At 55.8% G+C, this 9,809-nt stretch overlaps 2 non-coding genes across 2 annotated transcripts; both read right to left on the bottom strand.

Moving 5' to 3' along the window:
- Nucleotides 1-3,159: 3,159 nt before the first annotated feature.
- On the bottom strand, nt 3,160-3,278 carry LOC148757426 (5S ribosomal RNA). The gene has a single exon (XR_016022255.1). It is a non-coding gene; the product is annotated as a 5S ribosomal RNA (ribosomal RNA).
- A 5,638-nt stretch (nt 3,279-8,916) lies between these two features.
- Nucleotides 8,917-9,035, bottom strand: LOC148757425 (5S ribosomal RNA). The gene has a single exon (XR_016022254.1). It is a non-coding gene; the product is annotated as a 5S ribosomal RNA (ribosomal RNA).
- Between the last annotated feature and the right edge of the window lie 774 nt (nt 9,036-9,809).

Raw genomic sequence — 9,809 nt, 5'->3', positions numbered from 1 at the left:
GGATCCCCCTGGGAAGCAGAGGTGCAAAGATTACAAGCTGCACTCACTTCCCTCTCTGTTCAAATGCAATTAGTCCAGGCTCAACAGACTGGGCCTTTATTAGAATCTCAATCAGAATAGAAGCCTGGGTTACAATGAAGCTCTCCTCCAAGTGTAGTTGCAGGGCTAGATCCACTGCCCGAGGCCCCTATCAACCGAAAAAGATTCAAGCCGCCAAGCTGCTAGTACAGGAGCAACTTAAAAAGGGACACATTGCCCCCTCCAATTCTCCCGGGAATTCTCCCATTTTTGTTATTAAAAAAAAAAAAATAAAAAAAAAATCTGGTAGATAGAGATTATGACAAGATTTAGAAAAAGTTAATAAAACCATGAAATGAAGGGGAGCCTTACAGACAGGCTTGCCCTGTCCTGCAGCCACACCAAAACACACATGTAAAATTGTTTTGGACTTCAAAGATTGTTTTTATACTATACCTTTAAATCCTGATGACTGCCCTGGATTTGCTTTCAGTGTTCCTTCCGTTAATTTACAAGAACCTTTTAAGAGCTATCATTGGCTAGTGCTACCTCAGGGAATGGCTAGTAGCCCTACATTATGTCAAAAACTTGTATCAGCTGCAATAAAACCTACCCGAAGGACATTTCCAGATATTTACATCATCCACTACACGGATGACATACTTCTTGCCCACTCTTGTGAACCAAAGTTGCTTGCTGCTTTTGCTCATTTACAAGAAAAGCTCCACAATTATGGGCTAGTTATAGCCCCAGAAAAAATTCAGCAAGTGCCTCCTTACTCTTATCTGGGATATTGTTTAATGCCTCAGGCCATTGTGCCTCAAAAAAATACAAATCCGGCGAGATTGTTTAAAAACGTTAAATGATTTCCAAAAGCTACTGGGAGGCATTAACTGGATTAGACCTCAGTTGCGGTTGACAACCGGTGAATTACAACCTTTGTTTAAAATATTACGTGGGGAAGCTGATCCTACTTCTCCCCGCGAGATAACACGGGGAAGAGGCTTTGCTTGTATTTCTCCAGGTCCGGAAGAAAAACCTTTGTGAATTCCTGGTCGGTGTTAAACCATACCATGAGCGACAGCCCACAGAAGAGAAGACATCTGTAGATACCCATCCACGCCCCCTACTGTTCCATTCTTGTGTTTACACCTTATGTCTCTCTGTCTGGTCCCCCAAAGATGGTTTGCAGCCAAAGACGGGTAAGATATCTCACGGGAGATACAACCTAAGCCGGGCGGAACCGAGTGGGGACCCCCAATGAGCTGCCTTAGAAGATCCAAAAAGGAGCCTTTCCTCCCCTTCCCCCTGCCTGGCAAAAGCCATTGCTGTCTCTGGCTTTCCTCTCTCACCTGATTGTGAGAGAAGTCATGAGGGCAATGAAGATCAGTTCTCTCCACTTATCTCAACAGAACTGTTACAATATGGGTGACTTGACCCTGAGAAGGTAAGACATCATGGGACTTTATGCTTCGGCTGTTAACAGACAAAGGGTGATTGGAATAAACATTTTTCTGCTATGAGGTACGAGTCTCACAGACCGTGTAAGAAAAAAATGTTACTCTTGATCTTATCCAGTTTCATAAAGAGGTCTTGACACTGCAAGAGACCTCTCCTTTAAACACCGATATAGCTGATACTCTCAACAAACTTGTCTCTAGTTTTCACAATGTATTGCCATCATACTCTTCAATGCTTCAAATTATGCCCCCCTCCCCTTGTAATTCCGCCTGTTGTGATCCTCCTGATACTATGTTTCCTCCCCTGCATCACAGAAGCTGTGATGGGGATAGTCACAGATATTTATGGAGAAATTCACAAAATAAGGCTCCACATGGCTAATAAACCAAAAGCCACTGCCCCTGTCTAACCCCGAAGGAGATCGGTAGCCAATGACGGGTAATGATCAGTGGATGTCTTACAACCTAAGACAGGAGTCGATCGCTTTGATGAAGGATATCCAATGACGGGTAAGTGAGAATGTCTGTACTGACCACCTAAGCCAGGCACGATCTCAAAAAATAAAAAAGGGGGAATTGCGGGGAGCTGGAGCATCAAGCGTTAAGAAAATGTAACTACAAGCAGAGGTTGGGAGGATGGCTGAGGGGAACTCCGATAAGCATAAAGAACAAACAGAAACAGACACCTGCTGTTCTGGGAATGGGACAATCTCAAAAGGTCTAAAGACAGTCAGGGCCAAACTTTGGAAAAACATAACTAATCTGTACTTGCTGCCTCAGCCGCTTTATGTAACCTTCCTGTTTCTGTCTGTATAAAAGAATGCTGAAAAATCAAGCAGGCGCAGCAGTCTAGTCAGAACTGCTCGCCCTCCCGATCCCATCTTTGTCTCTTGTCTATTTTCTTCTCAATCCTCACTCCCCACTTCAGGAACCGTTCGTCTCGTCGGCAGGCTCCGACATGGTGGTCTCTCCTGGAGCCCGAGGGCGTGCGGGGTGTTGGGGTGCTGCTCTCTCCGTCCCCTGGTTTGTCCCGGCTCTTTTTCCCCTGTGTGTCGGGGCCACTGCGGCCGGCGGGAACCGAGGGCTCCTGGCTCTTGTGGGAGACGGGAGGGGGCGCGCGCGCGCGCGCGCGCGCGGGGGTGTGGGGCGAGGTGCCTGCCAGCAGAGACAGAGGCCCCCGGTGGGGCGGGGCGGGTGGGCATCCCGTTTGCCGGAGGACACGCCTATCCTGTGTCTCGGGGCCCAGGTGCAGGCACAGGGATGGTCGTCCCCTGGGCTCGGGCCGAGGTGCAAAGGACCGGCACGTCCTGGGATGGAGAAAGCCTGGTGGAGGCCTGCGCCGGCAGGCAGCCCTGGGCTTGGGCTTTGGGGGCGGCGGGGGCGGGGAGCGGGAGGGAGCGCGGCGATGGCAGCGGCGGCGACGGCGGCGACCGCGGCTCGGCGAAGGGCTGCGGGCTGTCGGCCTGCGGGAGCGAAGAGGACTGAGAAGAGGGTGTGGGGGGGAGCCGGGGCCGACGGGCCTGGCGTGCGGCCCGGGCTGCGAGCTTGTAGTGCCGGGCGGCTGACCCGCCGCTGGCCAGGGGTACCTTCGGCTGGCTGGGCGGCAGAAGAGGGGCAAGGGGCGCCAGGGGTTCGGAGGGAGCCACGCCGGGGCGGCGGCGCAAAAGGAGAGGCGAGCAAAAGCCTACAGCACCCGGTATTCCCAGGCGGTCTCCCATCCAAGTACTAACCAGGCCCGACCCTGCTTAGCTTCCGAGATCAGACGAGATCGGGCGCGTTCAGGGTGGTATGGCCGTAGACGCTGGGACCCGGCTGCCGGCGCCCCAAGAGCCTGCTCCCGGCCTGCCTCGTGAGCGTGCGCCGTGCTGCTGGGCCGCTCGGGTGGCGAGCATCTCCTCGCGGGCCGGCTCCGCCGGCGCCGCGCCTCCCGCCTGCTCCCCGCCTCCCCCGGACGCCGCCGGCGTGGGCGGCGGGCTACTCTTGGCCCGCAGCGAGGCCCCTCCGCGCCACCCGTGGCTCCACGGGCCTCTGTCACTTCCCTGACGGTGACAGAAGTCTCGGCGCCCTGGCATCCTGGGACTCCCCGGGCCCCGTACGGCTTACACCCCGCCCCCCCCAACCCCGCTCACCCCCACCCCCAGCCCCACCACCCCAGACCCGCCTGGCTGCTCTGCGGTCCCCCGCTCGTGGCAAGCGAGGGGGTCGCAGGGTCCTCTCAGGCCCCTCCGGCCCTAGGCACGCGCGGCCCTGGCCCTGGCACTGGCCGGCCCCACCGACTGGCCCAAAGCCACGGGGAGCCACCCGTGCCACCAGGGTGCAGCGGCTCCAGTCTGCCGTCACCCTTCGTCACACAGCCTTCCGTCCGGGCCCTCGCCCCTCCTCAGCGACCAGCGTCCCGCCCGATCTCCGGTCCCTTCACTGGCTACACGTCACCTCTCCTGACCCAGGGAGGTGAGAGAGAGGATGAGAGAAGGCCAGAGACGGAGCAAGAGAGAGGCGGAGAGAGACAGGCGGGGACTGTGGCGACAGAGTCCCAGAGAGCCGTTTCCAGGCTCTGGGCCTCGCGTGGAGGGGTGCTGCCTCGGGTGGTGCACGGTCATCAGCTGTGACCGCTTGGCCGTCAGCTGTTGCCAGTTGGCCATAGGCCACCGGTACAGCTGCGGTGGCCAAGCTAGGAAGCGCGGATGGTGGACTGCAAATTGCAGAGGGGCGCGGATTGCAGTTGGCCGGCTTGGCGTGTCGGTCGGTTGGTGGGTCGGTTGGTTGGCAGAGAAGCGGCCGGCAGGTTGGGGATCGTGCGGCTCCGGCTTGCTGTGTCTCCGAGCCAGCCGCCCGTGAGAAATGGTGCTATGAGACCCCTATCCATGGCTCCGTTGGTGTTCCTTCTTGGCCTCGCCATATCCTGCGTTCTTGTGCGGGCAGAGGGACTAGAGTCCCCGCAGGACAGGGACCGACAGACAGAACGGGGGGGGGGGGGAGGAGGAGGAGGAGGAGGGAGCGAGATGGAAATATACACGTATATGTGCATGTATGTATCTAGACGTACAGAGAGACATGGACAGAGACAGAGAAAGAGGGGGCTGGCACGCGGGGAGAGAGCTCCTGAGCGAGAGCCACAGCCCAACAGGCATGTCGCAGAGCCAGACGGACAGGGGGTGGAGGTTGAGGGTGGGGGGGACGCACAGGCTGGGACACGGACTGGGACGGACGCACTGAGGCTGTGTTGCGGTGGCAGCTTCTCCACCGGTGTGTGGTGGAGCCCGGGGCTGGGCTCCGCTAAGGAGGCAGTGCCCGGGCTTTGGCAGTCACCCTCAAAGCCCCCGGGGCGGGCCGCCAGGGTCTCCGGAGTGCCGGTGGGCTCCGAGCCCCGCCCAGGGTCCCGCCCGCGGGCGGAGAGTGGCAGCCCCAGGCACCCTCGTTGTGAGGGTTGTGTGCCTGCGTGCCTGCTCTTCCCCTTGTGGTGGTGTGGGGAGCTGGAGCATCAAGGGTTAAGAAAATGTAACTACAAGCAGAGGTTGGGAGGATGGCTGAGGGGAACTCCGATAAGCATAAAGAACAAACAGAAACAGACACCTGCTGTTCTGGGAATGGGACAATCTCAAAAGGTCTAAAGACAGTCAGGGCCAAACTTTGGAGAAACATAACTAATCTGTACTTGCTGCCTCAGCCGCTTTATGTAACCTTCTTGTTTCTGTCTGTATAAAAGAATGCTGAAAAATCAAGCAGGCGCAGCAGTCCAGTCAGAACTGCTCGCCCTCCCGATCCCATCTTTGTCTCTTGTCCAATTTTTTCTCTCAATCCTCACTCCCCACTTCAGGAACCGTTCGTCTCGTCGGCAGGCTCCGACAAGTGGCGCCCGAACAGGGACCTGACTACTGGGGAATCAGTGAAGGACTCCGCTTGCAAACGAGACGCGTCGAATAAGGTTAGTGAAAGCGGTGAGATACCATAGTCGGGAGTAAAATAAAATGGGACAGGGTAACAGTAAAAGGCTGTTTACTCACATGTTAAGGAGCATGCTAAAAGCTAGAGGAGTTAAAACCAGTGAAGCACAGTTGCTTCGATTTTTAGAATTTGTAGTACAAATATGTCCCTGGTTCCCCGAAGAAGGGACTTTAAACTTAGAAACTTGGGAAAAGGTGAGAGAGCGTTTACAGGGATATTATGATGCTCGTGGACCCTCTGAAGTACCAGTAGATACTTTTTCCTTATGGAATTTGGTTAGGGATGTGATCGATCCTAGACACGAGGGAATCAGATACTCTGAGAATGATCAACCCAAACTGGATCCCCCTGGGAAGCAGAGGTGCAAAGATTACAAGCTGCACTCACTTCCCTCTCTGTTCAAATGCAATTAGTCCAGGCTCAACAGACTGGGCCTTTATTAGAATCTCAATCAGAATAGAAGCCTGGGTTACAATGAAGCTCTCCTCCAAGTGTAGTTGCAGGGCTAGATCCACTGCCCGAGGCCCCTATCAACCGAAAAAGATTCAAGCCGCCAAGCTGCTAGTACAGGAGCAACTTAAAAAGGGACACATTGCCCCCTCCAATTCTCCCGGGAATTCTCCCATTTTTGTTATTAAAAAAAAAAAAATAAAAAAAAAATCTGGTAGATAGAGATTATGACAAGAGTTAGAAAAAGTTAATAAAACCATGAAATGAAGGGGAGCCTTACAGACAGGCTTGCCCTGTCCTGCAGCCACACCAAAACACACATGTAAAATTGTTTTGGACTTCAAAGATTGTTTTTATACTATACCTTTAAATCCTGATGACTGCCCTGGATTTGCTTTCAGTGTTCCTTCCGTTAATTTACAAGAACCTTTTAAGAGCTATCATTGGCTAGTGCTACCTCAGGGAATGGCTAGTAGCCCTACATTATGTCAAAAACTTGTATCAGCTGCAATAAAACCTACCCGAAGGACATTTCCAGATATTTACATCATCCACTACACGGATGACATACTTCTTGCCCACTCTTGTGAACCAAAGTTGCTTGCTGCTTTTGCTCATTTACAAGAAAAGCTCCACAATTATGGGCTAGTTATAGCCCCAGAAAAAATTCAGCAAGTGCCTCCTTACTCTTATCTGGGATATTGTTTAATGCCTCAGGCCATTGTGCCTCAAAAAAATACAAATCCGGCGAGATTGTTTAAAAACGTTAAATGATTTCCAAAAGCTACTGGGAGGCATTAACTGGATTAGACCTCAGTTGCGGTTGACAACCGGTGAATTACAACCTTTGTTTAAAATATTACGTGGGGAAGCTGATCCTACTTCTCCCCGCGAGATAACACGGGGAAGAGGCTTTGCTTGTATTTCTCCAGGTCCGGAAGAAAAACCTTTGTGAATTCCTGGTCGGTGTTAAACCATACCATGAGCGACAGCCCACAGAAGAGAAGACATCTGTAGATACCCATCCACGCCCCCTACTGTTCCATTCTTGTGTTTACACCTTATGTCTCTCTGTCTGGTCCCCCAAAGATGGTTTGCAGCCAAAGACGGGTAAGATATCTCACGGGAGATACAACCTAAGCCGGGCGGAACCGAGTGGGGACCCCCAATGAGCTGCCTTAGAAGATCCAAAAAGGAGCCTTTCCTCCCCTTCCCCCTGCCTGGCAAAAGCCATTGCTGTCTCTGGCTTTCCTCTCTCACCTGATTGTGAGAGAAGTCATGAGGGCAATGAAGATCAGTTCTCTCCACTTATCTCAACAGAACTGTTACAATATGGGTGACTTGACCCTGAGAAGGTAAGACATCATGGGACTTTATGCTTCGGCTGTTAACAGACAAAGGGTGATTGGAATAAACATTTTTCTGCTATGAGGTACGAGTCTCACAGACCGTGTAAGAAAAAAATGTTACTCTTGATCTTATCCAGTTTCATAAAGAGGTCTTGACACTGCAAGAGACCTCTCCTTTAAACACCGATATAGCTGATACTCTCAACAAACTTGTCTCTAGTTTTCACAATGTATTGCCATCATACTCTTCAATGCTTCAAATTATGCCCCCCTCCCCTTGTAATTCCGCCTGTTGTGATCCTCCTGATACTATGTTTCCTCCCCTGCATCACAGAAGCTGTGATGGGGATAGTCACAGATATTTATGGAGAAATTCACAAAATAAGGCTCCACATGGCTAATAAACCAAAAGCCACTGCCCCTGTCTAACCCCGAAGGAGATCGGTAGCCAATGACGGGTAATGATCAGTGGATGTCTTACAACCTAAGACAGGAGTCGATCGCTTTGATGAAGGATATCCAATGACGGGTAAGTGAGAATGTCTGTACTGACCACCTAAGCCAGGCACGATCTCAAAAAATAAAAAAGGGGGAATTGCGGGGAGCTGGAGCATCAAGCGTTAAGAAAATGTAACTACAAGCAGAGGTTGGGAGGATGGCTGAGGGGAACTCCGATAAGCATAAAGAACAAACAGAAACAGACACCTGCTGTTCTGGGAATGGGACAATCTCAAAAGGTCTAAAGACAGTCAGGGCCAAACTTTGGAAAAACATAACTAATCTGTACTTGCTGCCTCAGCCGCTTTATGTAACCTTCCTGTTTCTGTCTGTATAAAAGAATGCTGAAAAATCAAGCAGGCGCAGCAGTCTAGTCAGAACTGCTCGCCCTCCCGATCCCATCTTTGTCTCTTGTCTATTTTCTTCTCAATCCTCACTCCCCACTTCAGGAACCGTTCGTCTCGTCGGCAGGCTCCGACATGGTGGTCTCTCCTGGAGCCCGAGGGCGTGCGGGGTGTTGGGGTGCTGCTCTCTCCGTCCCCTGGTTTGTCCCGGCTCTTTTTCCCCTGTGTGTCGGGGCCACTGCGGCCGGCGGGAACCGAGGGCTCCTGGCTCTTGTGGGAGACGGGAGGGGGCGCGCGCGCGCGCGCGGGGGTGTGGGGCGAGGTGCCTGCCAGCAGAGACAGAGGCCCCCGGTGGGGCGGGGCGGGTGGGCATCCCGTTTGCCGGAGGACACGCCTATCCTGTGTCTCGGGGCCCAGGTGCAGGCACAGGGATGGTCGTCCCCTGGGCTCGGGCCGAGGTGCAAAGGACCGGCACGTCCTGGGATGGAGAAAGCCTGGTGGAGGCCTGCGCCGGCAGGCAGCCCTGGGCTTGGGCTTTGGGGGCGGCGGGGGCGGGGAGCGGGAGGGAGCGCGGCGATGGCAGCGGCGGCGACGGCGGCGACCGCGGCTCGGCGAAGGGCTGCGGGCTGTCGGCCTGCGGGAGCGAAGAGGACTGAGAAGAGGGTGTGGGGGGGAGCCGGGGCCGACGGGCCTGGCGTGCGGCCCGGGCTGCGAGCTTGTAGTGCCGGGCGGCTGACCCGCCGCTGGCCAGGGGTACCTTCGGCTGGCTGGGCGGCAGAAGAGGGGCAAGGGGCGCCAGGGGTTCGGAGGGAGCCACGCCGGGGCGGCGGCGCAAAAGGAGAGGCGAGCAAAAGCCTACAGCACCCGGTATTCCCAGGCGGTCTCCCATCCAAGTACTAACCAGGCCCGACCCTGCTTAGCTTCCGAGATCAGACGAGATCGGGCGCGTTCAGGGTGGTATGGCCGTAGACGCTGGGACCCGGCTGCCGGCGCCCCAAGAGCCTGCTCCCGGCCTGCCTCGTGAGCGTGCGCCGTGCTGCTGGGCCGCTCGGGTGGCGAGCATCTCCTCGCGGGCCGGCTCCGCCGGCGCCGCGCCTCCCGCCTGCTCCCCGCCTCCCCCGGACGCCGCCGGCGTGGGCGGCGGGCTACTCTTGGCCCGCAGCGAGGCCCCTCCGCGCCACCCGTGGCTCCACGGGCCTCTGTCACTTCCCTGACGGTGACAGAAGTCTCGGCGCCCTGGCATCCTGGGACTCCCCGGGCCCCGTATGGCTTACACCCCGCCCCCCCCAACCCCGCTCACCCCCACCCCCAGCCCCACCACCCCAGACCCGCCTGGCTGCTCTGCGGTCCCCCGCTCGTGGCAAGCGAGGGGGTCGCAGGGTCCTCTCAGGCCCCTCCGGCCCTAGGCACGCGCGGCCCTGGCCCTGGCACTGGCCGGCCCCACCGACTGGCCCAAAGCCACGGGGAGCCACCCGTGCCACCAGGGTGCAGCGGCTCCAGTCTGCCGTCACCCTTCGTCACACAGCCTTCCGTCCGGGCCCTCGCCCCTCCTCAGCGACCAGCGTCCCGCCCGATCTCCGGTCCCTTCACTGGCTACACGTCACCTCTCCTGACCCAGGGAGGTGAGAGAGAGGATGAGAGAAGGCCAGAGACGGAGCAAGAGAGAGGCGGAGAGAGACAGGCGGGGACTGTGGCGACAGAGTCCCAGAGAGCCGTTTCCAGGCTCTGGGCCTCGCGTGGAGGGG

Source organism: Rhinolophus sinicus, chromosome 8, assembly GCF_057876585.1.
Source record: "Rhinolophus sinicus isolate RSI-liver-muscle chromosome 8, RSI-T2T, whole genome shotgun sequence".
In the NCBI taxonomy this organism is placed as follows: domain Eukaryota; kingdom Metazoa; phylum Chordata; class Mammalia; order Chiroptera; family Rhinolophidae; genus Rhinolophus; species Rhinolophus sinicus.
Note: the sequence above shows the minus strand (reverse complement) of the source record. Positions and strands in the feature narration are given on the sequence as shown.